This window comes from Bidens hawaiensis, unplaced genomic scaffold, assembly GCF_021521415.1.
Source record: "Bidens hawaiensis isolate Kalapana, Puna unplaced genomic scaffold, B.hawaiensis_p1.1 tig00023789_1, whole genome shotgun sequence".
Lineage (NCBI taxonomy): Eukaryota > Viridiplantae > Streptophyta > Magnoliopsida > Asterales > Asteraceae > Bidens > Bidens hawaiensis.
The window spans coordinates 194,182-200,161 of record NW_027493733.1 but is presented as its reverse complement, the minus strand read 5'-3'; the positions used below and the strand labels follow the sequence as shown (position 1 = coordinate 200,161).

Sequence of the window (5,980 nt, the reverse complement as noted above, 5' to 3'; positions counted from 1 at the left end):
TTTATTTCGATTTGTTTGCAGGATAGGATTCAAACGCTTGCATCATCTCATTAACCTAATTAATAATTCAGGTTCTATTCTTTCCTCTTCTCTCTCGTCCATCGTTAGATCGTCATTTAGCTTTTACTTTTAGTTTGTCAATTGCGTATTGGAACCCTAATGCATAAACACACTGAAATTAATTCTACTAAAATAGGATTTCGGCTGACAAAAGTTTTGCTTTTTTTTTAAAAAAAAAGTTTGGGTCTTTTCTGTTCGGGCTGGCCTAGACAAGAATGTGCTAACTATTGAATCAGCTTTTCAGTATGTTCAATGCTGCTAGGCGCTAGTCGGTTGGTGGGGTACTCACTAGCAATTAATCATATTGGAATTTTTGTATGTCATTTTCAGTTTTAGCGATTAATCAGATTAGGGAGCCACAAAAAAAAGTAGGGAACCATGTGTTTTGCATGTAAAAAATGTAGTAAAAAATATCAATTTTCCATGTAATAAACTTATTTTTACATGATTTTGTATATAAACACTTGTAGAATCCGTTTTAATAATAAATGAAGAAAAGGTTGAAAAAACAGTTGGAAAAAAAGAAGTAAACATTTTTTATACAAAAATTAGTTTTTTTTCTATTAGAACGTCTTCTACATTTATATGCAAAAACTCAAAAAACAATTATGAAAATAAAATATTATTACATGTAAAAACGAGTTTTTTTACATTTAAAACTCATGGTTCCTTGGAATCCCCACTTTTTTGGGGTTCCCCAATGATTCAATGAACCCTGAACCGTCTATATATATACACACACAGACATTTTTATATGTAAAATTTTGTAAGTAAACAGATTTTAACCCATCCTCAACCCACTCGGGACCGAAATTGCCAGAGTTAGGGTCGATTAAGCCAATTAGCGACGATTAGCGATTAATGTTGCCGGTTACTAAAAAGTTAATCAGTGGATTACCGATTAGCACCTAGTCGACAATTAATACCGATTTATTCAACACTAATTATGTTTACTTTTAGATCTCACTCATCGTTAAGCATGATTTAAATAATGTTTTTGATTTCATAAATCTAACCTGTTGTTTTTGCAGTAACCAAATTTGAACTAAATGGATCCACAAGGGCACGAGCCGACCCCGGGTAACAACATCATGGGCAATGTAAGTCAGTTATCATATGCAACAAACCCGTATGATTCAACCCAAATAAGCAACTGCAGCAGACTACCACTGGTACCATCAGGCGGTGCTGCCACGGCTCCGCCCACTGCCGCCCAGTTAGCACAACAACAGTTGGCTTATCAGCAAATCCAACCACACCAGCTGCATCAACTTCAGCAACAACTCCAAATATTTTGGTCAAACCAGTATCGGGAAATTGAAAATTTCAATGATTTCAAGAACCACAGTCTTCCGTTAGCAAGAATCAAGAAGATCATGAAAGCTGATGAAGATGTGAGAATGATATCAGAAGAAGCACCCATTGTGTTTGCCAGGGCTTACGAAATGTTCATATTAGAGCTGACCTTGCGGTCATGGAATCATACTGAGGAGAATAAAAGGCGGACCCTAAAGAAAAACGACATTGCTGCTGCAATTACTAGAACTGATATTTTTGACTTTTTGGTTGACATAGTCCCCCGAGAGGATCCTAAAGATGAAGCTGTGACATCTATGCCACCTGTCACTATGCCAGGTGGTGGGCCATCGGACGCGTATCCTTACTATTACATGCCAGCTCAGCAGTCGGGTCCGCCAGGGATGATGGGAAATAAGCCAATGCTGGATCCTGGTCTTTATGCACAACAGCAGCCTCCGCCTTATATGGGTTCATCAATTTGGCCACCACCATCTCAGGAGTCTCAATCACCCTCGGATTCATAGATGCTTGAGTGTTATTCTTTTCAAAAAGTTTGCTCTTTTTCTTGATACTTAAAAGGTATGTGCTTTTTTTAATCATAAGTTTCTGTTAATTTGTTAATGTTAATCTGATTACTATGATTTGAAGTTATAATAATCAAGGGTTGATAGTTGATACCGTAAATACCACCGTACTTTCTTATTTTTTATGAATAAGTTTTTCAGCCTGCTTTTGCTATATTAAAGTCACTCACCTTGTAGAAAGTACATGAAAAAGTCGCTAAATTAGTTTCTGTGTGTCAACGTCTCTAAAGTTGTCTAAAATGCACTTACTTTTGAAGTATTTGTTAAATAATGGCTTGCTAACTATTTGATTGGCTAAAATTAGATGATATAATTTTGTTTTAACAAAAATGTTAGGATGTTACTTTGTCAAATTTTGGTCAATTAAGAGGTAACAAGTCATTATATTTAAAATAAAATCACAAGTGTGTAGATTTTGGACAAGTTTAAGGAATTCGATATACAAAAATTAGTTTAATGACTTTTTCGTGTATTTTTTACAAGTTGGGGGACTTTAGTATATCAAAAGTGAGTTGGGAGGCTTTTTCATGAAAAATAAGAAAGTTTGTTTGTTTAGATATTTAACCCATTAATCTATTTCATATGTTTGTATAAAGATATTCAGGTTTTGACTATTTAAGGGTCAATGAAGATGAAATAAAATTACCTGTATACCCTTTTAACCTAATTTTAGAGATTTTATAACTTTCATTTCATAAGTCACCTATATATTTTTTCACAAACATCGAATGATTATCACAACTTTAGCACAATCAAACACCATATCTCTGATTAGTTAGTATCATAGTGGTGTGATTCATGTTGACTCGTAGTCAAATCAGCTTTACTATAGTTGGTGTAAAGTCGACCGATGAAATTCTTATGGGACACCAAGAACTCTTGGTGTTAATGTTCTTTAAGCTTATCTTAGAAAACAATTACATAAAGTTATCTTGTCAATTTTGTCAGATTCTGGAGATGATTTTGTTCGTGAGTCATGACCCGTAAACAGCTTTCAAGTGTTGGATCTCTCCTGTGAAGTCATGGTAAAAGAATTGTTTTCAAGTGGTTGATTGATTATATTGATTCTCTGTTAATTAGGAAACGCATGCTGATTTCCCTAACATTTTTGGGTTGCTGACAAAAGTTAAAATATTTTTATTGTTCAAAAATTGTCAAAATCTTTTGTGAGTTGGTACCAGGATTTGCAGATAAAACATGGTCATTATATGGCTGTTATAAAAAGGCGCATTGTCAAACCCCTAATTATCATGTAGTATGATAGTTACCGACAAATAGACTCACGGCTTACTCGTAAGTTGTAACTCATTCGTTCCAGGCTTGATTAATTTCAGCTCACATAATGTGAGTACGAGTGATAAGGCGCTTGAATAATATAACATATTCGGCACTTGTATAATTCGATATTGTTATTTTAAGTATAAAACATAAAAAATAATCAAAAGAAAACGCAAAAAATTTAGTCAACTAGTGAGCCACATGCTTGAGTAGAGTGTTGGTCAAAATAACCCAATCAGATCGAACTTGTAATGGCAGAAATTAAAATACTTCCAAGACTTTTGAATGAAGAACAACTTAAAGAATACTCTCCCAACTTTTATTTTACCACTTAAAAAAATATATACTCCTATAATAATCCAAGTTCAAATAAGAGTAATGACAAAGGATCTTCAAACTCTCAACTTCATGAACATGGTTTAAACACATAAACCGTGAATCGAAAGAGAGAAATAAGATCAATATAACATGTTGATACGTAGCAGGGGATTGTTCAAATCACGTATAACCTCATCCAGAACATTATTGTGAACCGAATGATAGCCGTTCACTTCGCTCGATGATTCAGATTGATCTTCCATAGGCATGTAGAAGTTCCATGATGTAACCATGACCCCATGTTATTCTGAATGATAACGAAGGTGGTCGTTTGAGATAGGCTACTAACATGACGGGGCTTGTATTGATCTATTAGAACCTCTTCGACTAGGGCACACAAAAAGTCTTTGTATTCAGCAGTGTTATGAATCACCTTCAGCAGTGTTATAAATTCAACTGCCATACAACATAACATTGGATATAAGTGCAAATATATAAGAAAAATAAAGTGAAAAGTAGTAGTAGGTTGCAACTATGCCATAAGAATGTGATACGCCCAAAATAATGCAATAAGAATTATACTTAGTATGAAATCAGGAACTAAAATAAAAGTGAGACCTGTTTGGGGATACCGAACAAAGCATAAGCGTCGCAAAAAGAAAGCATTCGCCCTGCAAAGGGGACACGGACAGTTACGATTCTTAATGTTGCTCTTCATCATCCACTTCTTGATGCATTCTTTATGATAGCTATGATTGCATTCTAGCGTGCCGATCATATCCTCCGCATCGTATTCTTCATGGCAAATTGCACAAATTTCTTCTTCTTCTTTAAACTCTTCACCCCATTTACTTGTTTTCACCGCAGCTTCTACAGCCTCTAGCCGGTCATTACGTATACACTCACACCACAATACAATTCTCGCCATCCTGAAAGCGGACCGGTGAACGCTTTTACTCGCAACATAATCCTTCACCTTACCCTCTTCATCAAAAAACAGGTATGTAGCCGTGACCACAGACCCGTTATTCGCTGTGAACATTATGAAATAATACGAAGAAGGAGGCGTGTGACCAAAAATCTCCCGTTCGATTCCAGGATAGTAATCATGGATCTCTATTGTTTCCGGCTTGACGTCAACTATTACATGCAAGGAATCATCCTCAGGTCCTACATTCACAAGTATCATTTGATTGAATTTTCGGAGATAAATACCGTACGGACTAGACATTGGGACTTACCGGCTCTGGCGCGCAGGTTATTCGAAATTGTTTGATTAGTAGTAATGTCAAGCTCTTATACTTTGCATGTTAACGTAGTCCTCAAGTCAAATTAGGTTGGAATACATAGAAATATACTTCCAACTCTGGTGGTTGAATTTCTAACTAATCTAAATTATAAAAATAGGATAAGGTTATAATACTAAGGATAACAACAATGATAATCGTAAAAAAAAATCTAATCCATTGATATTATATTTGGATGATTAAGATTAATTTAAAAACAAAAATTAACGAGAATGACTTAGGTGGTAATTATTTATGATGATTTTCTCTCTTTACATGCAAGCCACATGTCAATTCTTTTATCATTTTAAAACGTCTATAACTTTTTCATATGACATTTTTTTAGAAAAAAATTCACCATAATAACAAGCATTTTTTTTTATCTTTAATACGGTTATAGCGAGTATTTTTATATTGTGTTATTGGTTGTTCATTGTGTTTTCTAATTGGGTTTTTCTATGCATTATGTTATAGACTTTAGTTATTGTGTTTTTCAATTGTTACTCATATTAAAGATAAAAATAAAAACAAAGAGTACTTATTGTGTTTTTGTGCTTAACATTTGACTTTCTACTTATTATTGTTGTAGTCATTGTGTAATGCGTTCATGGTCTTTTGTTCAGGATTAACATGTGTCATTCACTTAATTTGTGAAAAATAATATTACGTTCATTCTGTATTACAGTCAAGTCATTGTGTAATATATAGTTTCCATTGTGTTTTACCTTTCAGGTCATTGTGTTATATGTATTCACTATTGTGTCTTACGTTTCAGGTCATTGTACTATATGTATTTATCATTGTGTTTTACTTTCAGGTTATTGTGTAATATGTATTAAACATTGTGTGTTAGGTATTAGATAATTTGTTGTTATTTTATCATTATATTTACATATTATTATTACACAACGGTGTTATTAGCATTTAAAAAAAACACAATGATAAGTTGAAAGACACAATAACGAAAAAAAACACAATGACAAGAAACGGCACAATGGTAAACAAAAAAACACAATGACAAGAAAAAGATACAATGATAAGCAAAAAGATACAATAACGTAATTTTTGTTTTAATTTTTATACAACAAAATCATACTCATATTAAAGATAAAAAAACGTTTGTTATTATGATGAAATTTTTTAAGAAAAAATATC

At 33.4% G+C, this 5,980-nt stretch overlaps 1 pseudogene across 1 annotated transcript; it reads left to right on the top strand.

Moving 5' to 3' along the window:
• On the top strand, positions 1 to 3,122 carry LOC143567982 (nuclear transcription factor Y subunit C-3 pseudogene; annotated as a pseudogene). The gene is made up of 3 exons (XR_013141502.1): positions 1 to 71; positions 1,092 to 1,938; positions 2,892 to 3,122. The product of XR_013141502.1 is annotated as a nuclear transcription factor Y subunit C-3 pseudogene (transcript).
• Positions 3,123 to 5,980: the final 2,858 nt, after the last annotated feature.